We start from the raw sequence: 26,811 nt of genomic DNA on the forward strand, positions 1-26,811 counted from the left end.
TTATTAGTGAGGACTAAATTAAGGCACATCATCCCCTACAAAATTTCTTTGTCTAAGCAAGAGGCAGACAGCAGTACAAAACCTTTTACTGTTTTAGAATGCCTATATTTTGGGAAATTGACATGTTTTTCACTTTTTTAAAAAGAATGAAGAATTGATAATGCTTTATTAGATATATGCAAAACAAACTTTATGAATTGTGATCACTGTTTTGATGCTCCTGTATTTACCAGACATAATATTCATAATGGACAGGGCTATAAAACTTAATCTCTGAGGTCTTACTTAAATATAATTTGCCTTTAGATTTTTTGCATTCAAGTTACATAAAAGTGACATAGAAAAACATAGGAAAGAAATAAGTTTTTGAAAGATTAACGCCAACTTCCAAGGGCAAGGAGACATAATATGGTAACTTTGTCCTACTTGAAATATTGTCTTAAATCTCATTAATTCAGGGGTATTTTCTGTATCTGAGGTAAACAGAAAAGCCATGTACTGTGACACATTGCCAGCTGTCATATGGTTCTTTATTTGATGTTTTATGCTAATGGCATGACTGGGTAATGCAAAGTAAGCAGCGGATCTATCCTTCAGTATCTATCTTTAATGAAGTGATTCAGATGTCCTTTCAGATCACACCCGAAGCCTGATTCTGAACTCTTACTTGTCTGTATAGCTCTTCAATGCTGTTGACATGAATGGTATGACTCATGATTTTGATTAACGTAAATGAAATCATAATCATGCTCCATCAATGAAACTAAGGCTGTTGCAAGTGTAATATATATAAAACAGACTCTCCCCCACACAGAGACATCATTGCCATTGGTGAGGAGAGATTCTGCCAGAGAGCCAAGTGTAGAATAGCTCTAAGCATAAGCCCTCATCTAACATCAAGCAGCCTTCAACAGTTGGTATCACACATGCAGACACACAACAAACACACAGTACTTTTCAGTCAAGCCAGACTAGCAACTCAGAATACTTAAAGAAGCTCTGAATGCAGAAGGGGAAGGGGCAGGGGAAAAAAAAAATCCCAAGAAACCCCAAAATCTTAAGACAGTATTACTAAAATATTAACAAAATAAAATTTTTAAAAAGTTCATTTGTTCTTTAGCCGCTTGGTTGAAGGGTAAGGAAAGCTTTGGACAATGGTATTAGGTTTGGGAACTGTCTTAGATGACTCTACAAATTGCATAACTGTGAGTAAAAGTAAAGAAATTTTCCAACAGAAACAGCAAGAGACACTAGTTACTGTAGCAGTACTCTTAGGTCAACAGCTGCTGATGCAGTCAACTCATTTCTATTTTGGCTCCTAATCAACACACCTTAGTTACCAGGCCCATCATGGCATCCAAGTGTAATGGGAAGGATTTCTGAGTATGTGAAAATAAATCTCCAAACATATTGAATTAATTATTATACACTAAGTTTTTGTTATTAAGTAGAAATAATTCTTGACCATATCTCCAGGGACAACCAGATTAGGTCCTTAATTTATTAACTATCAATTTTGTTAACACACATTTGTTAATCTCATATTTGCAGGTCTTTTCTGCTAATATTAGTTTGATTCCTTGAAGATAGTTGGCAGCAGGGCTTGCATTACTGTAGTGGTGGTAGATCATAGAGCAGAGATGTCACTGTTTGGTAAATGCTGAGACAATAATTTGCTACCAATGGTAACTCAGAACAGTATTATACTCTGATGGACTGAGGGACTGAGACCAGCTGTTGCCATAATACCACTTTCACATTGATTCTAGAAGGTTGTATAGAAATGTAACTTTTGAAGTACTGGTTTAGAAGTAGCACGTGGAAAGGCAGAACTAGTGGAGATCTTGAGTAAGACGTGAGAATATACTTTAGGACTTGCAGTTCAGTATGTTTCTACCAAAAAAAAAAAAAAAAAAAAAAGGAAGAAATAGGATTTGTTTTCTTTAGATTAGTTTAACATTTAGTATTTTTTCTATTAAAATACCAAGCAAATAGCAAATGAAAATACCCATTGCTCCAAAGCAAAAGTGTGATTTCTGTAAACTGTTTGGAAAGCGCTGCTGCTACTTTATGCTTTCTGTCAAAATTGTTTCGACTTTCTATGCAGTGCCAGATTTTTTCACTGCCTGACACTTTTTTTGATCACCTCTGGAATAATGCAACCAAAACAGCATTATCTCCTCACAGGTGTAGCAGTGTTTTATATCCATTCTGTGCTCCCTTTGCACAGCTGTAAGTGACTGCACAAGAAGCAAGGCAAAGGAAAATCAAATTCAAAGTATACTCTAAATGGATCTGGATGTCACTTCTGCCCTGTCATCCTTTCTACAAGGTGTGAATGAACCAAAGATTTTTCATCTGCTAAGAGGCTTTTAGGATTGAGGATTGACTGGGCTAACTGCCAATCTTTGTATTAAGCAGCTGACTGTCAATACAAGGAAACAATATGGCAAATTGTAAAAGAAGATAGCAAGAGAATTCTGCACAATTGTTAGCACTTTCAACATACTAAATATTTTCATATAAAAAATGTCTTTACAGTCACTTTAAAATCAGCTACCTTAAAAATTTCTTCTCCTTTTGCTATTCTCATTAATCTTTCAAGTCTTTAAAAAATAAAATTAAGCTATATGATTTTTTTAAATAGTATGTAGTTTCACTAGTGCCAGAAGATGTGCCTTTTTTTTTAAGATATTGCTAAAGGGCCTGTAAATTTTATATTTCAAGTACAAATCTTGCCAGCATATAGATGAGAAGATACACAAAGTATTGGATTTACAGAGCAGATTAATTTTAGCACCAAAGTGTATATATGTTGTCAATGATCCATCGCTACCTAATTGTTACTTAATTAAGTCCTTCTTCTACATGATGTGATTTCAATGCATGGAGCTTAACAGAACATTCATGCGCCAGTTCCTCAGTAGCTAACCTTTTAAAACCTTTGTGATTTTACTACTAAATTAGCTGAAGTGGGAAATTAAGGAGTATGAAGAATCTAAGAGAGAGCTCACAGTGGATAAAAGGTGTAATTACTCTGACATGGAGCTCAGTGCTTAGCTAGTAAAATTTACTAAGGATCTAACTTCACCAAGGGACGTGACTTTCTTAATAGAGTTTACTTACACACAGAGCAACTTAGCATTCCTCACTATTAATGTAAATGACATGCTGGCTGGGTTGGAAAGGCAATTTGTTCCTTACCCTGAAAAATACAATGGCTGTTTGTATCAGCTACAATTTAAATCAAGACCTTTCTGAAGAACTTTATCGTACACATATGTATGATAAAGGTAACTCAGATAAAATATACTGGTTTGCTTTTCATCACTGACTTATAAGCAATGTGTTCTCATTCATACTACTTTCAAAGTAAAAATAAATATATACATATGTTACATATTTGTAACATACTTGAGAATTTACTTTTTTTTAGACTGAAGACCAGCTGGAAATGTCCTGAGGCCATGGTCTAGTGGTCTGAGCTTGGGACTGGGAGCCAGAAACTCTTGAGCTCTAATCCCGGCTCTGACAGTGACTCCCTCTGTGGCCTTGGGTAAGTCACTGAACCTCTCTGCCTCAGTTTACCCAGCAGTAAAAATAAGCTTAACAATCCTTAGGTAACTATCTCAGTAAATTTGGGAGTCCTGAGTTAATATTTGAAGAGATTTAGAGATTCAGAGTAACTTAAAAATAAAAATACTGTTATTTATAAATGTCCTTATTGGTGATATTCATGTTGTTGTTAGATATTCACATCACCCTGGCATTCCTGTACTTAGCCTCACCTACATTCCAGCTCTGAGTGTTTCTAAATGTGTATTTCACATCTCCACAGGTCAGCTGATTTTATTTGATTAAGCTGGTTTTAGAAGTTTTTTGACATCCCGGCAGTTCTATTTCTGTGTCATTCCAGGACACAATACCCAGCAAAAGATAAGCTTTTAGGCAGCACCAGATTAGAGGATTGGGATGATGCAGGCATGCATGCCATGCCAAATTAAGTTTCCCTCTTCCCCTTTGTCAGAAGTGGTCAAGTTATGAAACAGACACATTAAATCTACTTGTCAGCAGTTCATCTACCAAGTGCCTTTACTGTCCTAACTGTAACAGAAACACTACATATAGACCAAGATTACAGAAGGTATTTTTCAGGGGGCCAATGTATCCCCTTATTCCAACCCAAAGAACAGGTTTTAGAAACAAGCAGGAAGTTATGATCCTGAATTTTCCATCATTCATAGCCAAGACTGTTGGGATATCAGAATCTTTGGCTGTATTTAAGCTATGGGACCACGAGTACATTCTTGCTTCAAAGTCCATATACATGCACAATTCTGAGTTCCAGTGTCTTCTCTTGTTCTGTGTGGCACTCTTCATGATGGCATGGCTGCCACTGCCATGTGAGGGATCTTAGCAGCAGCAAAAAGGGCTCTCACAAATACACTTACATGGTGAAATAGATCATTAACTCAGCCTGATTCACTTGGAAATCCCTCTCAGCCATGCTCACTCTGAATTTCTTGTTGGATTTCTAGAAATCTGGATTAAGAAAATCACTATTGTGACTGAGAACCATCTGTAGTCTTAACTCCTGCTGTCAGCCAGTTAGAGCTTCATGAGCTCTGAGACCATTGCTTTATCAAGCATTATGCATCACAAAATCCTCTAAAACTAACTCAGGTCTCAGTAGAGTGGTCTTGAAATTGCTATTCAGATAAAGTTTTTTGAGACCACTAACACATAATTGGAAACTAGTCTGAAATACCTTTTATATGTTAAAACATTTACATGGTCTACCATTTATACTTATATACCAAGCTGAGAAAGGGTAGAACATGAACACTTCTGCAGATATTGTTAAGATCAAAGAGTAACACTAGCATTAATTATAAGAGAACATACCAATTCTTGACATCTCATAGCCATGTGCTTCAGCATATATTCCATAGATTTGTAGCCCAAGACCTAGATTAAATCTGTTGTTGATTTCCATGGTTTTCAAGAGATTTTTATGTGCTGAACAGAGTTTCCGATGCTCTGTTTAAAAAAGGTATAATAATTTACAAATGGGTGATCATTGCAGTAGGAGAACTAGATTATTTTCTGTTAATTTCCAAGCTAGTTAGCATGTGAGTTGGATGTCTTAAGTCTCAGAGAGGTTAAAAGTCATGTTTCTAATTCTGGTGTTAGAAAAGAATAGTAGCTGAAGAGAAGTTTCAAGCAGAGTGGTGGGATGATCTTCATGGCCCCATGTCTTAAGTCCTTCATGCACTGAGGAAGCTAAATAGAAATAAAATCCTCATGAAGCTGAAGAACCTAAGTAGAGTGGGGCCATGCTATTGCTTCGTAATATGCAAGTTCTCTTGCATATTAGTACGGCTTCAACTACTACAGTCTTTTCAAAGCTGGCACTCCTTTGTGGTACCAATGTACTGAAACCCACCCAATTCTATTTTCCATTGTGCTTAGCAAAATACACTTCTTTGTGGCAAATAACTGATCTTCAAGTCCTAAATCCAAAATGCTAGGAAAGCTTTCGCAATTTTTGTAGACTTCATGTCCTGAATTCTGAATATTGGTTCTAATGATGTTCAGTGATTCACATTGCCTGAAAAGAGACCACAGTTTACCCCAGCAATAACTTGGAGTAAAATGTCTAAATCTAAATAATAATTTGTTAACAACTCAAATAATTCTATGGAAGAAAATAGGGAAACATAGCTTTTCTTCTTCCTTTTCAGAGCATAGACTTTCAGATTTTAATGAGGACTTATAATATCCCCACTTTGTTTGTGAGGTCTATTTTAAAGATATTGCAGCTCCTGTACAAATAAAAATCCTCAGTTTTCAGACAGATAAGATTTCTACACATACCTTTTCTTTCAGGATTCCCTTTTCTTAACTCATACTCATGTCAGGAGTTTGCTTCTAGCATTCAGTCCCATAGTACTATGCTAACTTTTGGACAGATTTAGATTCAGTGAGGTAAAACAAGTTTACTGATTAATATCTAGGATTTTTTTGTTGTGATATGGGTTAATCTGAATTTAAAACCAGTTAGTTTACTGAAAAATGAGCTACATTCTGATCCATTTGATGTTTGAACTTTCGTTTTGAATAAGTAAACAAAAGCAGATTGTACGTCAGGCAATAATAATAAGTTTCCAATCATCTATTTCATGGTTTTGTGGAATAAATTCTGTTTTCGGGGGTGAAATAAAAATTATAACAATAAAAAAAAAAAGATCAAAAGACCATGCATTTTTTTTCTTCCTCCTTTGAAATGCAGATTCTGAAATGTATATAAAACTACATCTGTAACTTTGGGGGTCCATAGACTACTATGTCATAGTGTGAACCCACCCAATAAATTGTGGACATCTGAAACTGTCTACAAAACTTCAAAAGCTGCATTTTCAGGAATGCATAAATTGTTAAGTTGGTCCCGATTAAAAAAAAAGAAAAAAAAATAAATTCTTTCCAGATTCCATAATTTTGCAGTACATCAGTAAAAAATGTATTTTTCTTTTGGGGGTAACATTCTGATCAGTCTTCTCGAAAACAAACAAAAAGAACCTGAGTTTTAAAACTGGAAGGCGCAGAGCATAGACAATTGAGATCTATAATGGATGATTCAGGTCTCTGCGTGGGAAAATTACAGGCCCATCAAAGAGTGGGTGTGAAGAGGTTGACAATAGGTGTTGTTACTATTATTTAGCACCTTACTCACCATTTACATTTAGGCATGCCTTCCCAAATACTGAAATAGCATTGTAATTGGTCTAAGAAATTAATATGTTAAAAAATAGTACATTAATAAACTCAGGTTGTCAAAAAAGGAATAATTCATGTTAGTAATGGTAATATTGAGTCTTTTTGTGTTTTGATGATTCTTAGCATTACAGATAAATATTCTAAATGGGATTTAGTTTACTTATCATTTAGGGCATTCAGATTCTTAAGCGTATGAAAGACATCTTGTATTGGGTGAGCATAAATGAGGCAGAACTTAGAGACCAGTGCTGTTGTGGGGTGGTAGCTGGAAGCCATTCAGGAGATGCTAGTTCACTCACTGCCTGTGTTAAGCATCTAAATCTCATTCCTCATCTGCTAAACCAGAAAATTTGATACAGTGCTGACCACTCTTATCACATATGCTTCATAATAGATTGACATTGTCTGAAGGTTCTGATTTCTTGCATGAATATAAGAAAATCAATTTTCATTTAATAAGTGATTGCAAAGAGAGACTATCTGAGGAAACAACCCTGAAGATTACTTGTGCGATTTCTTGATTGACTGTAAGTAGCACAACACACTGTTAATAACAAGTGATTCAATAGATGCTATATGTCATTTGGCTGAACTGCAGGGGACTACAGGATATATTGTATATGTGGAAGAAAAAATAGATTTGATAATGCAAACAGGGAAGAACACTAGAAAAGGTAACACAGAATTTGAGTATATACTTTAAATCATGTTTTTTGTGGACATGTAGTGGAAAACTATGAAAGTTGGAAACTTGTGTGTCATATTGATATTGAGAAATAATGCTAAAATCATTACACACTCATTCTGCACAGTGAAAATGTTCATGGTACAAGTGATAAAAGATGAAGCTGTTGCCCATGCATATCCATTTTGGAATATTTCTTTTTTAAGAATACCACAAAAGATTTCTGTTAAATCATGCAAAGCAAGCTAGAATTCTTGGACTGAACAAAACCAGCAGTGAATAAAGAAAATGAAATAGATGTTATAGTACAGGGATTTTTATCATCCATTTGACAAATTATTTCTTAAAATCGTACTGGAAAATTATTTCAGAAGGGCCTGCCACATTGAAAACTGCTATTTCACCATGGTACTAATTGAGGACCTGTGAGCAGCACATAATAACAGTTAACAGGAGTGTATTGATCTAGGTCGATGTGGTCCAGGAAGTGACAGATTTGTGAAAATCCAATGTTATTTTATTAAGAATGGTTTCAAAAGAGTAAAAGATGTTAAGCTCCTAAGTGTTATTGAAAATCTGCGGAAGGCAAGCACATGACAGACATTTCTATTTTCTGATATTCCCCTACTATATTTTCTTTACACATTTGGAGTAGAGCTCCAATACTTGGTAGCATTGTGGCTGCATGCAAGTTTCTTTACATTGTGGGCAGACCTAAAGGATAAGTTTGCCTGTTTTCAGATCTAGTTAACTCCTGCCTGTGAGACTTTGTTCTCTCTTACTCCTGTTCACTTGCATATGAGCATGCTAGGTTATGAAGAAAGACAATTCAGTATACAGGGTCATGGTAAAGTGGTAGCCCACTACTTGAGCTACTCCTGCATTTCATTAGAGATTAGCAGCCTCATTACATGTCCGGGAGAGGAATTGGAAACAAACAAAACTGGCTGATCCTTGATCCAAATAAAACTAGGCAAGGGTCAGACAGTAAAATCAAACAGCGAAATATAGAAGGATAGGACTTTTAATTTCAACTGACAGTGCAGCTTCATGTAGCCTACACCAGTCTGTTCCGGTCCTGTTCTCCCACCCCACTGTGGCTGTATATGCCTGACCTCTGTTTCGTGCAGGCATTAAGTTCTTCTGGAAATGTCTGGGATCCCAAACAGGCATCGCTTTTTGCCAGGTTAGTTATCAGCCACATCAGCTTCTCATTACAATGCTGCATTTCCATATTAACCCAGGATAACCCAGATACAAACAGTTTAAACTATTCTAGGCCAAAATCTGTGGTGTATGCCTGCCTTTAGTACGTAGTTCCAATGCCTGTTGGACCATCAACAACTGCTGCTGGATACCTAGTTAGTTTTTTCAGCTGACATTGATATTCTTCCCCATTTGCACTTTCCAAAGAATTCTAAAAGTTGCCTCTGAGTTGCAAACAAAGCATATGAAATACATCCCTCATATGAAATACACTGGTGTACCCTACGTGAAGACAATAAGATGTTTGAAAGCCCATGTCCTAAACTGTGGAGGATGTTGTACTTTTGTGAAGCAGGGGTTTTAAAAGTACCCTCTCTACTCTCAGATGCTATTGTCCATTTACATTAAAGCATTTACAAGGAGATACATCATGATTCTAAATTTGTACACTGTCCCTCTGTGAATAATGTGTTGACAGATTGATTTCTGGAGAAATATTTATTCCTGCTGATGGATATTGGACATCTCTTGGTACAGTAAAGAAATCTGGATTTCACCTAAGATATTCCTTTAAGGAAATAATTTTGGTGGTTGGAAAGGAAGCAGGTTGTTGCTGTAGGGAAACTCTTTTGGAGGAATATGTGATAATACAACCAAAAACAGCTTTCAAGGAGCCAGCTCTGACCAGTGAGTCATAAAAATAAAAGGGAGAGGGAGAAGCATGGTGTCAGTCAAAATTAAGTACTTAATCTCTGTGAGTAGCTAAAAAGTTGTCTGAGATCTGCAGGTCTTAAGTATGTTGTAAATTTTGGAGTCCACATCCAAATAATAATTAAGATCCTAAATCTTGTGGTAAGGACCAAACTTAGGAAGGGAAGCATGTAGGCCCAGTATGCTGTTTTCTTTGGTACCTGAGACCCGTATCAACCCAACAGAGACCAAAGAAACAAGATAAGGACATTCACAGTGTATCTGCAGAGCATCTAGAGTAGGTTGCCACACTACTCCAGAAATCGCATGACCTTCAGGCATATTTTAGATGCTGAAACACTCATTTCAGGTAGTGTTAGAGCTTATTCACCTTGCTTCTCAAACCAAGGCATTTCTGAATAGCTCTGGAACTTCTTGGGCATTTATGAATCTTTGTGTCCTGTTGTGTCTGTCCCAAAAATTATTTTACTTCAATTTGTCTTGGTTTGCAGTTTGACAACTAAATTCTGACTAAATTAAGACTTAAATGGAATTTCAAAGAAGGGTACCCATGAAAGATAATGTAAAAATCCCTGAAGGAGCTAAAATGTAACTGTTTATAGCTCCTGTGAACATGAAGGTAAAATATATCTTAATCCCACAGGAAAATCAAAGGACAACCAAACACATGTGGAATTGTCTGTGTAGAGTTACATAAAGCACAAAAAAAAAAACGTTGAACTGACCAAAATGATGGCTAATAGGGGAGATAGAGATGAAACCAGTAACAATCCATGACAAATTCAAAATTGTAAAATCATAGAGGAAGAGGAAGCATATAAGGTGACCTGCAGAGATGAAGGTATGGCTAGAGAAAAATTTAGGAGAAAAAAAAATAACACTTCAATCTATTAGGCTGTGGAATAGTTTCTCCAACAATTGTTCAGTTCAAAGCTAGTTTGAACAAAGATCTAGAAAGAGTACTATGAGGATCAGTCTTGTATTGGTAGGATATGAAATAGATTAACTGTTTGGTCTTTTCCAGCTCTAACATTCTGATAGTTTTGGACCTTCTGTATAAAAGCCATAGGGGAATAACTCAAACCACGTGAGAGGAAGAGTTGTGATGCTCTGAGATTGCTTTGAGTAACCAGACAGACTTAATTTTTCTCACATAGAGAAATTGTCTGTTCAGCCAGACAGACACTGGTCACAGAAACTTTCATTGAATTGTGCTGTGAAGTAGTATTTCATCCTTAATTTGTGTGACTGAAAGAGTGTGGATGGATGGTAGGGTTTGTTTCAGTATTACATCAGTCTTATGCATACTGTAGCCAGAATTAGGCCTTCAGTAGAGTAAGTCTATGATCATAGAAAGTTTGGACTTAGCAGTAAAAAATGTTCAGAGTTAAGCCTTTAAATAGAAAGTTGAGGGTGTCTCGACTAAATTGCAGGAAACAGAATACACACTGATGTGGGAGATGTTCCCTTAAGGCAGAATGAACTCACTTTCTATATCTTTGAAATCATTAACAATAATAAAATGACCAGCTGATCACTTTGAAATAAAGCAAGAATCAGTAAATCTCCACCTAGGCCACTACTCCTGAGGGCTTCTTCCTGTTGATGTTTTTCTTTTTTTTCCTACCTCTTTTCCTTTTCCTCCACGATGTCCTGAGAATCTCTTTTGAGAGTTTGGTTTTTTTTTCCTTACAGAACAATTCTTGTAATTGTTCCAGCCACAAAAGGATTATACGTTGTGTGGTATGGCAATGTCAAACATGTAAAAAACCAAAATAGTTGTCAGGGTTATGGGAAGAAGACTTAGGTCTTATAACACTAGAGGTAGCCTTCTGAATCCTTGTCCCTGTATACAGCCCTTAAAGGATTTTTGTCACCCATTTGAAACACTTTGGACTGGATGGGTTAAGGTGAAATGGTGATGTTTATTATGCCTAATCGCTGATGTATTTTAGTGAAGGATGGTATTTTGCAGTCTTTTAACATAAATTCTTGTCTCCCATGTGAAGTGACTCATACAACTGAACGAGCGTTTAGTGATCTAGGTGATGTCTTAAGCCTCAAGTATGGGGATTACTGTAGCTGAGAGGCACGTTGGGCTGCTTTGAGTGAAGAGGGAACATCCTCCTTCTGTGACATCCTCCAGATGTTTGACACACAACTCTAGTGTGGGAAAGATCAAGTACAACCCAGTTATATGAATTTTTCACTTTGTCTGTGAGACTTGACATACCTGGAGCTTGGACTTGGACATCAATTATATGATGAGAAATTAGAATTTTGAATTGAATTCATAACTAGGCACAGCATAAGTGTCTGAGCCATGGACATGAACACACGTGCCCAGCTTTACTATCCAGCAACAGGAGTAGGTACTTGTCTAGGTCTCCACCAGGATACTGAATTTTCTATCCCCAGTGGCCATGTAGACAGGTTAGGTATCTCCAGAAGACAACTAGATGTCTTCAGGCTGTTTTTTATCCAGTGTCAAAATAAAAATGCATATATGTTTCATGGAGAGAGACCTATATCCTCTGTTCTGTTCCCTCTTGAATGTTAACTGCTGGGCTTAGACAGACTGTCCTGTCTGTTCTCAATGGGACTTCAAGATTTGATGCACAGTGGTTTAGCTTGTGGAAGAGAAGTGGAAAATAGTCTGGTTTGAGATATTTGCCTGGCAATCATGGCATTTGCCTGGAATGTGGTACCTGGGGATTCAATCCAGGCAATAAATAGACCTAGATATGCCCTAGATGAGGGATCTAATTACTAGACTGACATGCAGAAGATGTACGGTCCTGTTGTCATCATCCTTGGTTGAAGTACAGCCATGTCTTTCCTAACTCCTCCTGGTGGTTTAGCCAGACTTCAAATTCTTGCCTGCCTAAATCTGGAGAACAGCAGAGCGGCCATAGTTTAGAAAGACAGATGTTCAGCTCTTCAGAATACACACTGTAAGTATGCATAACCGGTGAAAATGTTGAATTTCATTACAATGCAAATTTCCTACTAAATTCAGAAGTATCTAATAAACATAACTTCTAAAAGACATGCAAATTAAAAGACTGGATTGGCAGGTTTAGATGTTTATGATCTAAGCTAAGGTCTTTTGAATCTTTTCTGTAATAATTTGCTATTTGTGGAAGAAGATGACCTTGGAGCCATTAGGGAATTTATACCCAGACTGTGGCATTTCTCAGCTACTGCATGCAATTCAAACAGTCAGATTTACCCATATAGCACTGAAATAAGTGTGTTCAGTGGATAATGGGAGAGTGATGCAAAATGCTTTTCAGAGAGGCAGATTCCAAACATTTAAGTTTGATGCTTAGCTTTGTTTTTATAGTCATATTTTATCTCTTTATTTTTAATTCAAATCATCCCCTGGTGCTCTCATTCCAGGAAACAATTTGACCTGGAGGAGGACAGCTTTGCTTTCACCTCCGTTTCATTTGTTGTTTGGGAAGGGAGATAAGTGCGTACTTGGACTTTTTTGGTTTGGGAGTCATCCTGTTTTTCAGTACATTGTGTTACATTAAACATAACACCTTTCATCTCTGTTTTTCCTTTATGAACTACTTCTCATTCTTGATGTAACTATACTGAAATCATTGGTATTACATCAAGGAAAAAAATGTCTGTGTTTATATCATAATGCTGGGTAGTAGGTGTTCTAATTACAACATGAATGCTTTGTCAAATGACAAATGTGTTTGACCAGGGATCTCTTAGCCCCTCTTAATAACTGATAAAACATATAAGACCACTGGCAGATGTTGAAAATTGTATCAGTAAGTTAAGCCAAGAGTACTGCAATAGCATACTCTGCAGCTGTTCTGCTCAAGGAAGTGTGAAAATGTCTCTACCTGCATTACTGAAATAGTCACACTGTTCTGATGGGTTGTCATCTGAGTATTATGAGATCAATATATATACTTAGTAATGCAGAAATCCACTCCCATTCCATCCCCTGGAAGTAATGTTTTATTTTTCATTTAGGAAAATCAGAAGAAAACTGGGCCAAAACATCCTTTTACTGTATGTTTTATGCCAAGCTTTTATTTGGTTTTGATTCAATATATAAAATCAAACTCTAACTCTAATAAAAGAATAGATGTTTTCTCTTTAATGGTGCACTTGAAGGAAATAAAGGGAACTGACGAAATCACATTCTCTGCAATACAGACATTTTAATGAAAGCTAGAAATGCAGGGGTTTATAATGCATATATATTTTAAATGTGTCAAATTAATGAACTTTTAAATGAAACGAAAAATTTTGGAGCATCTCCCAAAGTGTTACAGAAGTTGCTGACAAGGCAATCTACATTTGAGTGTTACTCGTATTGGAAGATACAGTACTGAGCATATTTGTCAGCTCTTAAAATTATTCAAGTACGAGGAATTTGCGTAGTCTTAACACAATTTTTGAAAGGAAAACAAAATATAGACATGCATGAAACATCTGCCATATAAATGTCTGTATTCATACAAATAATTATACCATGAAATGAAGCATTGCATAAAAACTTGGCACCATAGCTCAGAAAAGTATTGTAGCTAGGCTGTAAAAAGTGAAATATCTGCACAGCAGGGTTTATATGACTTTTCAAGGAAATCATTACAGTGTTATAAAGCTTAACCAAAATCACATAATCTGAAAAGCACAACAAAAAATATCCCCCACACAAACAACAGACAAACAAAAAATTCAAACAACAAAAAACCAAACCAAACCACAACAAAACACACAACTACTCTCATTTGCAGTTACTGAATGTAAAAAAAAAAAAAATAAATATATATGTATATATATATTTAAAATATATGTTACATCACAAATTCTAGTCTGTACTCTTTTAATTGTAAGGTTGTCTTGTGAACTGTGGGACTAATGAAGCAGTAGTCTTCAGTAGTCTTTCATCCCTGCAATCCTGACTACTTTTTCTTCATGTCAACCAACAGTCCAAGACCTGCAGCCCTTCTTAGAACCGACAAATCCCTGTAGTCCTCTTCTCTGTTCCCTGTTTCCCCTCCCTACTGTGTCCTGTGATCCTTCCCTTCTACAAAATCCCATTGATACCTTATCTGTCATTTTTGGCCTGCTGTCACTAAGGGCAGGCTGTTTGTGCTCACTGACCATCCAGCAGTCCTTTCCACATTAGAAGCATCACTAAACATTAGTTTATCATTAGTATTTTTTTTTTACTCTGCGCTATTGCCAACCTTTCAAACACTCATGGACTTTGAGTTTCTGAGATCTCAATCAAATTTAGTTGAAAGTGGTCTGCAGACGCAAAAAGTGATAGTTTGAGAAGGGACTAATCAAGATTGTGACAAGAAACCTGGTTAGGAGTGTTAAGTAATGAAATTAGAGTGTTATTGTTTATGTTTTCAGACTGATTTTTATTTATCAATTTTGTACATATCACATGTTTCTAAAGTTCAGAGTTGTCACAGCTTTGCTGACAACAGGATGCACTGGAAAGATATAATGGAGCTCCCAAGAGTATTAATAATTCCTACATGTTTTTCTTTTTTTTTTTGTTTTTTAAAGATGCCCTTGCCCAGGCACAGCCTATTCACAAACCATGTACAGATTGTGAAATTTTTGGTAGCATCAGCAAGACTGAAGACATACTGTACTGTATTGACTACAGCATCAGCTATGACTTCTTGGTACAAGTTCTAAGTTCTCAGCATGCTGTATTAACCAAATTGCATTGAATTCTCTGTACATTAGTTTAAGTATAGCTCCCTAATTCCATATTCAAAGAGGAAGATGTTCCCAAATAAACCTTCTGATAAGACTTTTGAATTATACTTTTGTGCCTACTTACAAATGCAGATGTAGACAATTATTACATTAGGAACATAGACATTTGTCTGTAACCGCATACTTCTGTTCATGAGAACATCTTCTCTAGACCTGCGAGGCTCAGGAGTTAGCCAGCCTCTTCTCCACAGCTGGATCTGGCCTACGCTGTGTTCCAGCCTTAGAAGGCTTGACTCTTATGCATGGCAGATGCTTCCGGGGCAGCCAACAAGTGAAGCAGAAGTGATCATGGACTTTGCATGACATTTTCTTAAAAGTGTGGAAGCATAAAACGAAGATGGGAATTGAGTGCACCTTCAGTAAGTTTGGAGATAACACCATGTTAGGTTGGGAGTGTTGATCTACTTGAGGGTAGGAAGGCTCGACAGAGGGATCTGGACAGGCTGGTTCGGTGGGCCAGGGCCAATTGTACAAGGTTCAACAAGGCCAAATGCCAGGTCCTGCACTTGGGTCACAACAACCCCAGGCAGAGCTACAGGCTTGGGGAAAAGTGGCTGGAAAGCTGCCTGGGGGAAAAGAACCTGAGAGTATTGGTCAACAGCCAGATGAATATAGGCTAACAGTATGGCAAGGTGGCCAGGAAGGCAAACAGCATCCTGGCTTCTATCAGAAATAGTGTGGCAGCAGGACTAGGGAAGTGATCACCACCCTGTCCTCCGCACTGGTGAGGCCGCATCTTGAATACTGTCTTCAGTTGTGGCCCTTCAGTACAAGAAAGACATGTCCAAGAAGAGCAGTTAAGCTGGTGAGGGGTCTGGAGCACAAGTCTTACGTGGAGTGGCTGAGGGAACTTGTGCTGTTTAGCCTGGAGAAAAGGAGGCTGAGGGGAGACCTTAATTGCCCTATACAACTACCTGAAGAAAGGTTGCAGTGTGAAGGATGTTGGTCTCTTCTCCCAAATAACAAGACACAGAACAAAAGGAAATGGCCTTATGTTGCATCGGGAGAGGTTTAGATTGGATATTAGGAAAAAAATTCTTAATTGAAAGGGTTTTCAGCCATTGGAACAGACTGCCCAGGGAAGTGGCTGAGTCACCATCCCTGGAGGTCTTTAAAGGACCCGTAGATGTGGTGCTTAGGAACATGGTTTAGAAGTGGACTTGGCAGTACTAGGTTAAAGGTTGGACTTGATGATCCTAAGGGTCTTTTCCAATCTACATGATTCTCTGATTCTATAGTGTATGTTTCATGAGAATATTCTAATTCAACTGTGCCTTTTAGCTCCAGGAATCTTCACATAGCTCTTATATATAACGGCCACCATTAAATGATATTCTTTCCTGCACCTGACCCCTACAGGGGACTCCATGGTGCAGGTGACAGGAGTAGGAACTGAACTGAGGGTTTGGAAAGGGGTAAAAAGTATAAATACATTAATACAAAAAGTATTACTACATCTATATACATGCCAATGCCCTCCTAAAAGTGAAAGTTTCCTGGAAAAACTTAGGTCACCTTACTACTGCCTTAAAGCAATGGAAACTATGCAGTATCATCTGCCAACTTACAGACAGGTTTCAGGTGAGATGTTATTGACTCAAAGACAGACATCTAGTGTTGCTTCAAGTAAGCTCTTTCTGTAGATCCCCCTTGCTGTTTATCATGAACAGCATCTTAAACATTAGTAATCTCATTAACACTCTTAAGTCCCCGAAGATACCACAGCCATGATAAGGGTTAAGAGTTTTCCTCTACAGTGTGTGGCTTCAGTCTTTTGAGTTACATATTCATAAAGGGCAGTGACGCCATGACCCCAGTCTCGGGAGCTGCTTCTTTTCCAGTGCTCTGCCTCCTTGAGAGCCTGAGCAAACTGACTTGGTTGCAGGACCACTTTGATCTTTCTAGGGGAATGATTTATCTTTTACAGTCCTGTGGAAACAATCCCTCTAGAATTAGGATAAATATGGAGAATGCAGAAAGCACAAGAAATACATAACTGATATGTGAAGTCCAACAGCTATAGTTCTTTTCATAGATAAGGTATTTTTGCTACTTTCTTTGCATTGGTGAAGCTTTCTCTTGCCTAGTGGTGGTGAGCAGCCTGCTGTCAGCAATGGAGATTGTACTGCTGTTAACATTTTTTGATTTAAAAAGTTCAAAGTAACACACAATAAAGATGAAGGAGCCATCATTACCGTAATTTTAGTAAAAATGTCAAAATAGAGGAAAGAATTTATCTTATAGGTCATTGACAAAGTTCAATAATAAAGGCAAATAGGCAAGAGTTTAAAGGGCCTAGGACTAGGTCTCACATTAATTCATGTGAGAAATGATACATTCACATTTAAATTAGTTTTTGCATACCTTTCATTTTTGTCCTCGGAAAAGTAGGTGATGTATCAGAAACATTATTTCAAAACTTGTCTTCTAAAGAGAAAGCCCCTAGTTACAAAGGATAAGTGGTCCAAAAGAACTTATTTTTGGCCAGTAATACTCTGGTTTTCAGACTGATCTGAGGATTAGATATTTACTTTGTATGTAACAATGATGTGTAATAATAGTTCTTCACCTGAGAAATGTGTGGAATAGTGTTTGGTATGGAAAAGGGGGGGACATAGCTGGGATGGAGATAGCAGCAGGGGTGGGAGCATGCTGGGATGGGTTCAGCTGAGTGCAAGAGGAAGGTAGGCAGAGAGTACAACAAACAGAAAAATCAGAATCTGCTCAACATCCAGTCCAGTGGCTGCCACTGCAATACTGGCAGCTGCAGCAGCCCGCAGGGAAGTGGTTTACTATGAAGTGTTTCTCCTCTTTTTGGTTTCAAAAGTACTTTGCAAAAGTTAGGAGCTGAAGGTCATAGTGATTTAGCTGCAGATTCCTGAATCCGAGTGCTCATTTTTGGTACAGTTGCTTTGTTGTTTTTGGAAGCTTAAAAATGCATATTTTCTTGCATTCAGGTTTTCTGAAATACAAACAGGAATTTCCCTAGCTTGTTGTGAAGCGGAGGGATGCCTGGGATAAAGGATGTGGACAAGGGAAAAAAGCAAAGAGGCAAGGACCTGGAGGGTGATAGGCTGCTGCCACAGTAGGTCTGTGTAAATCAAGATCTGCAAATTAAAGAGTCTGTCAACTTTTATTTGTCTGTAGGACTTTGCAGAGCAGAGTGTTTTTAAAAACTTAACATGTTGTTTGTTGGACCTCTAAAGACCTGAAGTGGATCTGAATTGTCTGTTTTTCAGACGTGGATGGACATACTATAATTTCAAAACATATATCTGTTTCTATTAGCGGAGTTGTACACTTCACTTTCTGTAGGGGAAGACCACAGGTGCTTTTGCAGCCTGAATAAGGACTTCACTATTTGATTTATCAGTTTTCAAATGGACATTGAGTAAAATGGTTCAACTGAAGTGAACATCTGGCAGTTGCGTATTAGGCTGACCTTTCATTTTTAGGCTCTAGCTGAGCTAAAATGGGTTATACTTGTTGCTCCTTTGTGCAATCACACTGTGAATATAATTGTAACATGGTTTCATTTTACATCAACAGTTGGCATCCATCAGAATAAATGTAAGACTTCAGCAGATTTTTATTATTTTCTTGTTCAGATTAAAAAAAAAAATCCCAGTCAAAAAATAACCAAACAACAAGTAAACTGGAATTTAATATGGGTCATGAATACTCAACAGCAGTTGTTTAAGAACCTCCTGCATGTCAATATGTATAAGTGTATGTTTTTCCTCAGCTTTAATATGTTGTTCCTTGTTTAAATTTCCACTGTTCAGTTTGGTGGTGGAAAGCAAGAAATGTGAAAAATGCCAAGGGAGGTGATGCTGTAGTCCAGGTTATTTATCTTGGAGCCTTCCAGAGCAATGAATTACTGTCTGATGGAGTTAATTTCTTGTTCTGGGTCCTGGGCTAAGAGACTATTTGAACTGCTCAGCATCATATTTCCATCTTCTCCCTTTTAATGTTCTATGCTAACATGCTGTAATGACACTCATTGACTTCTCATTAAATACGAAAGAGAAGAAATATGCTGTTTTATTTATTGTACCAAATGTAGAAAAAAAATAGTGCTTTCATCTTCATGGTGTGAAAGATGTTGGGGAATTTTATATCACTGCAGATGTTAGCAGATTTATGCCATGTAAATTGGATATGTTAATGATGTTCCAAAATGTTCTAATCAGTGTTTATTCTGTCATATTTTATTTATATTTGTTTTTCAAAATATATGTACATGTGATACAGGAAACTTGAAAATCATAATAAAGCAACCAGATTGAAATATAGGTTTCAAGTTAACTACAGAGATATGTGTTTTAATTAAAATAGTTGGTAAACATGTATTATGAATACTCAGAGGAGTTCTTCTAGTTTGTTTAGCAAAGTAGTGTTTCAAAATATTTCTTCTGCAATTGTAACATAAGTCTTTTTCAGCATAAACTGAATAGTGTGCTTGCTGATGATACAGGAAAAATGCATTGATATACTTTAAAATATCTGAGAATTAATATTTATAATTTTTTATTCAAACTTCCAAGCACTCTCTTGGAAAGTTTTCAAAATGTTTTAGAATATAAATGTAAAGTTGTATAGATGTATTGCAAGGAATATGAATGATAGACATTAGGTTGCTATCTAGGAGATAATACTGTGTTTTCTATTTCTTTCCAGATTGTGGCTTACCATAAAAATGTAAAAATGTTGCAGTTTTTTTGGGGAGTTAGATGGAATTTAGGTAAGGTGCAATGGATCACAGAGAGGCTTAGACAGAAGAAAGACAGGATTCTCCCCAGAACACATGCTTCCCTGTGTATCAGTATCAATGCACACACATTGATATTTAATATAACAACACAGGGAAAGTTGAGATCAAACTGAGAAATGAATAGAGAATATAAGTGCTTCCAGGACTAGGTAAAGCTGGATATTAGATGATGTAAAAATAGTGCCTGGAGTAAAGTATCTAAATATTACTTTAGGCATAATTTAATTTAGCCTACTATTAATATGTTCGTAGTTATTCCTAGAAAGGGAAATAATTCACAGTTATACCTTTGAGTCTCTTCCATAGGCACTGTACCACTGTAAGCCCAAGTGACAGAGAATTCATGTACTGAACTTGCTAGTAAGTTGTTTATGTCATTCTGAAATATTTTTTTTAAAAGAAGCAGTCACTGAAGACTGGAATATTGTTCAGGATTTGTGTACTTAGCTCTCACGCAGAAGTACAGGGTATATTTTTTGTGACATTTGAACAACAAAAAGACATAATCTCTTGCTTTTTATTTAATAGGCAAGTATGCTACACATTACAGAACAGCTTGAATTGTATTGTGTTTTGTGTGAAAGAAATGATTTTCAGTTTACCTCCTCATATATGCTCTTCTATCATGCTTTTTTCTGTTTTTTTTTTTTTGTGTGTGTGTGTGTGTGTGCATGTAATTGTTTTAATTTTTTCTTTCTTTTTAATCTGTATCAAGTGCTTGTTTTAATTCTTTGCTTAAAGATTGTCTACATAATTGTAATTGATTAAATATTTTCTTTTTTAAATGTACAAATTAATTTACTGAATGTTAATGTATTGAACACGTTCAAGTCCCGGAGTGATAACAGGATTTACAGTGCAGACCCTACAGATGTGTTTTATAGAGTCTGTTAAACCATGATCCCACTGAAATCAATAGAAGTCTTGCTGTTCACTTCAATCAAGTCAGAACTTCACCTCAGTTTGAAGAGCAGCACAATCCACACAGTGTCATGTGGCATTTGTCTCTGTGAGGCAACTGAAGGTGTGATATTAAAATTAAATATATCAACAAGGGTATTTGAGGAGTAAAACCGATGAGGGGATGGATTAGCTGAAACCTAAATGTGGTCGCAGAAGATAGGCTAAAGCAGAACCTAGCAGAACTGAAGCAGCTATTTAAAAGTCTGTCTATATAAAACAAAACTCATGGGTTTTTTTTCTTCTGCAAGTTTGATGGAAAAGTTATAGCCATCTTTGGGTCTCTCTTGAGCTAACACTACAGGCACTTGCTCAGCAGATAACCTGTGCAGACAGTGACTTCGAAAACATGTCAAAGGTAATATTTGTGCAAGGATGAACAGAACAGTTTCTCAAGTGAATGAGAAACAAACAATTTTCTCTGAAGATCAGACCATTTGTTTCCGCTATTTTGTTTCATACAAAAATATTTTTCTTATTGACTAATGAAGGATACTGTATTATTTTGAATTTTTTGGATGTCCTCTTTATTTTTCATTTTTGCCAGTCTGGACTTCTTTCATTACATCAAAAGACAGCTTTGAACTTTTTTAATGGAGAGTTTTCATTATAATCATCATTCTTCATAATAGTAGTGAAGGGTAATGCAAATAAATGTCTTTAATAAGGCTCTTTGGGTTTTTTTTGTTTACCAAACAGATTCTTGTCTTGTATTATTTACTGCTGTACCAGTGCTTCACAGTTGTCTTCTGTACAACAGGAAATGAAAAATCACACTTCATATTGTGGGAAAGTGGTTTAACACTTGAGAGAAAACACAAAAATATTAAAAGATCCTGGCTATTCACGTAAGAAGTGCATGATCTCAGTGCTTTCTCTAGAATTCCAGACAATTTTGTTTGATCATGTCACCTTTTAGGATTTATTTGAGTACTTAATTCCCTAAGAAAGAATAGTAATATAGAGAGATGTTGTTCATGATTTCTGATCTTCTCAAACTGAGGTTGGTTTTATTTTAACATGTGACTCTATCCATGTGCTCAGTCACTGAACCAAACCATTAACAGTCTAGAGTTTGGTAGGACCTAGAATTATGTGCTGTATTCTATGATTCTTTGATTGTTCTTCTGCTTGATAATAAATGAACTTTATAGGGGTGTTGATAACTACAGTTTCTAGCAAACAAAAAAATATCAAGTTCCAATTATCTAGCTTCCATTTCCAGTTGCCACTGTTGTATTTGGTAGATACTTAATATGTTTTCCTGTTGTATTGGCCAAGCAGAAATCAAATAAGTAATGAATTGAAGTCTACAAAATATAAACTGCAGTCTTGTACACGAGAACAAAAACTTGGATGTTTGCTCTTCACAACTTTTAGTTCGAAAACCACAAAACTTATTTTCCTTGTAACGTGACTGAATTTACACAGTAGCAATAATTAGTTTTCTAATACACTTTGGATACCTTTCTTTCTGTATATTAGTCAGGAGTTTCACTCCAGATTTTGAAATTGACTAAGGTATCACAATTGCAAAGGCAATGTAAGTGTTTAGAGCACTGTGTTTTATTACTGCAGAGCAAAGAATTTGGGGAATTGATCATTTTTCTTCTCTCCCCCTTGTGGTTCTGCTTTTGGCAGGTCAGCTTGCTGCACACAGAGACTGATTGATCTCTCGCCGTGTGGAGATGGCAGGTGCTTGTTAGGCCCCCAGTGGGACTTACTTCAGTCTGCAGTGGTTTCTCATTCTTCATACAGTATTGTTAATAGGCTCCATCTTTTGGTCTCTCAATCTTTAACCAGGAAAGAGAATTGAACCTGTTAAATCAGTCTATGTTTTAATTATGTTATTTTGGTGCGTGTTCACAGATACCTGGACTTTAAAAGCGAAGGAGTGATTGCCGAAAGATAGAAGATTTTGTTTTTTTCAGTTATCTGTAGTCCATATCCTACTACCTTTAAACAAAAATGAAGCCTGAATAGACACGATTTTAATTCAAAATATTGCCTTCCCAAATGATGAAATTACAATGGATGGCAATTTTTAAAGGACTGTGGAGTCATGAATAAGTGAATAGACTCTTTAACAAAAAAGAAATTAGTCTTCATGTAGGCGATTTTGCAAAAATGTGTTTAAATCATGGATCTGTTCATGAAATAGAGATTTATAATGCCAATCTCTTCACTTAGGGTACTGGTGAATTAGCCTCATATTTTCTCTGAATCATTCACTGAATTTATCTACCCTCTAATATTAGAAGTACTGGTTATCTGTTAAGTTGCCTGTAGATCATTAGTTTGGAAAAGACCTTCAAAAAGCCAACAATGCTCTAAAAATAAATTTTAGGAAAACTTAGAAAATTGCTTCTAAAACATCAAGTGATGAGACTCAAAAGTAGTACTAGATAAATGCTTCTAATAGTCTTCATTTAGAATATTTCACTGTACTCCTAGGGCAAACTTGTCTGTTGTCAACTGCCATTCATGGAATCTTATTTTACTTTTGTTTGCTGGACATGAAAATGCATGATAAAAACTGTGTAAACCTTTACAGGCTCTGACTGAGTCACTTCTCTATTAATCTTTTCTTTTGATAAGATGTGTTGGACTCTCTGAATTGCTCAGAGGGTCTCTTATCATTCCTTTAGTTATTTTCTCAAATATCTGAAACCCCTCTGTTTTATCAGAGCTCTCCTAGATGATAGTTTTACCAGTACTGAACAGACTGTTCAAAAATCAGTTGTATCTTGGACAGCAGTGACTCAGTGGTGAACGTCCTCCCTTTATATGCACATTAGATAAATCTCTTACAGGAAGGTTGTTGTATTCAGCCCAGTCACAGTCTCACAGCACTTTGCACTCTTATTTTAACCCAGAATCTAATAAATGACCATGTAAGAATGCCATTCAATCTTTTTTCATGTAGATATAAACTTATTTTTGGCCACACTATTTTTTTTCCTGTTCACACTTTACAAAGCAATTACAATCATTCTGTAGCAGGGATCAGACCTGCTCATATTATTTTTGTTACTGTATATTTTATAGGAGATGATGTGAGGTGTTCATTGTGTTGCAAGTTACTTATGTATGGGTTAAAAATCATAGGGCCAAGAAGTGACCTATTTGCAAGAGAAAGAAGCACAGAAGCACAGTCAGTGAAGAATTTGATAGGCAGGCAACTAGACAGTCTTAATAAGTTTGGCTTTTTTTTGGACATTTGTAACTTTTTAAAATCCAGATTGCTTTCAGTTAAGCACAATTTCCAAACTGAAGGTTATCAGCATTTTGATTGAATTAAGAATTCCTTTGCATTCACAGAGAAAATGTAAATGCTGTGAAATTAAAGTTCATGTAAAATGTATCTTTCTTTATGATCTTCCGGTTTAACACCAGACTGAGTAGGAACACAGTTAAGTGGGGCTTTCTGTTTAAACTACATTAAAATCTCATGTCTTCTACTTTTCAGAAGCTGGTGGGAGAAACTTCTTCCTTTGTAATACTAAAAAACATATTATAACTTTTAGTAACTAAGAATGTGAGAGAATAATTATGATGGGATGTTGGCTGCTAATAATTTCTCCATGAAGCTGTTAGGTATCATTTATTTGTATAAAAGCATGGTGCTGCGTCATATAACAAGGAGGAAGATTCTAGTTCTAAAAGTGGATTCTTTACTAAAATTGTAGGTTTAGATTTTCTTCTTTTTAATTTAAATAACAGTTTTGTAGACTTCTAAATTAAAACTGATAAGGTAGTTAAAATTTAGTTTTGCTGTTAGAGTATCTCCAGCCTTCAGCATAATTTTACAAAAGAACACAGGCTGCTTTTCTTTTGTGGAAAGGAATAGAAAAACTCATAGAATGTTAGTCCATAAGAGATGTTTTCTACATGCTTAAAAGGTTGCAGTAAAAGTAGGGAAAAAGCTATACAGAGTCCTTGAGGACTGCGTAGGGACTCTTGACAGTCCTACACTTATTCATCCTGATTTTATTATAGGAAAGCCTGTTCCTTTAGATAGCTACCCATGACTATGAAAAAGGCAATAAAAGGAATAAGTTAGTCTACCAAATCAGAAGTTAGACTGTGTAAAATATTTGAGTTGCAGTTAAGATATAAGGAATTGAAAGACCTCATCAATGGGGCTGAACATTTCATGGGGATCAGTCTCACTTTTGCGAAGAGGTATGAACAGGAGGAAGCATTTCTCTCACCCTACTTAGAGTGTTTATCATCAAAGTATGACATTTGCAAGGTCTGCCTGTCTATGTAGACTCTCAGATTTATACCAATGAAGGGCAGAGTCACAAACATTGTTACTGTTATTTCTATCCACTTATGCGCATAGAACCACTGTGTTAGATTTCTACGCTTAAGGTCATTCATGAAACTGAAATTCATCATTCTGTTCATTGACCCAAAATATCCAGAATAACAACCACTCCTGCATCCTTTAAGCACATTGGATTTCTCCTCTTTCTTGCAGAGTGAGTAACATTTTGAATGTTACTACAGATTTGCAAATATGTGGTGCTGAACAGAAACGTGGACAGTCAAATATAGAAATATTGATATTCTTCAAAAAGTCAGATGACTCAGACCATGGCACACAGCAATATAAATCCTACTAAGCCAAATGTGAGGTCTTGTGCTGCTGCCCATGGGAATTGGCCTGGATGAAGGCTAATTAAAATTAAGTAAATTCCTACGAATCTAGTCCTTTTTTTTCATCTATTAAAATGAAACAAATGAGCCTGGATTCACTTTCTAACAGTTTGTGTGATTTTTTAGGTACCTGAGCTGTACTTTCCAGACTTGTGCTGTTAGTGGGATTTCTGTGTGCCAGCTTGGTGACTCCACAGTACCTTAAATTCCTAGAACAGAAATTACATTACAAAGGGAACAGAATGAGCTCTGTTCAGGCTAATGTGGAGACATTTTTCTTGAATTCTCAAAATTTTATTTTCTTAGCTTAGTTATTTCTATTTAACTAGCCTCAACTGTATGTCAACTACAAACCTAGTACTGACAAATTAAAAGAAATATCACTATTGTGATTTAATGACAGATCGTTTAAGAAGTAATGCATTAGTATTCTCATATTGGAGAGGCTGTTGTAGCAACAAAAGAAAGAAAATCTGGATCTGACCTTACACTCTGTTACAGTGTTAAGCTAGCTTTCTCACTTTTAGCAAGCAGAATAAAGGATAATATTCTTACCTTTCATTTCCAAGTTGTTGTTGTGGTTTTTAAAAAATGTTTTGTTTTCCTTGAATTAGTAAAGATTTAATTAATTTGTTAATTGTGTTCTTTATTTCGATAAAAATATAAGTTTTGAGAGTGGTGGGCACTAAAAAAAGAGGGAATTCAACATTTAGGATCAAAAAAAACCTACCCAAATTTGATTGATCAAGTTGACATTTATCCAAGTGCCAATTTGGGATAATATAGGATAGAAAACATTGCTGCTACATTCCAAAAAGCTATTTACAGTAATTGTACAACATTAGTATCAATTTTCCATAGAACGGTATGTCTTACTATCATTTAAAATGCATAAATGGTAGGCAATTGAAAGAAATGACGATATACGTAACTCTTCTTTCACTAGCAGACTTTTTAAATACAAGCCCTTTTATTTTATGCTAGACAAGGAGATGCACATGAAGTGCATAGCTCAGTAAATAAAGAGGGATAATCTTCTACAGGAAAGTAAATCTTGCTTGAAGGTATAATCAGTACTGTACTGCTAGTGCAAATCCAGCTTATGTACAACAATATAGGAATCAAGTCAGCTCACTGGTGCTTTCACATTCAAGACCACTTTCAGCAACAAAAGGCACTGCACTTGATAATTTTAACCTCCTAATCTTTTGAGTCTACCTCAGAAATGACAGATACGTTCCCATTTACCAAAACGCGC

At 36.3% G+C, this 26,811-nt stretch overlaps 1 protein-coding gene across 2 annotated transcripts in view; it reads left to right on the plus strand.

Annotated features, from left to right (window-relative positions):
* TAFA5 (TAFA chemokine like family member 5) overlaps positions 1-26,811 on the plus strand; it is a gene marked incomplete at both ends in the record, with an annotated part of 408,803 nt that overhangs the window by 336,695 nt on the left and 45,297 nt on the right. The window lies entirely within an intron of this gene.

The sequence above is a fragment of the Streptopelia decaocto genome (genome assembly GCF_964273445.1).
Source record: "Streptopelia decaocto genome assembly, chromosome: 1".
NCBI classification, from domain to species: Eukaryota; Metazoa; Chordata; class Aves; order Columbiformes; family Columbidae; genus Streptopelia; species Streptopelia decaocto.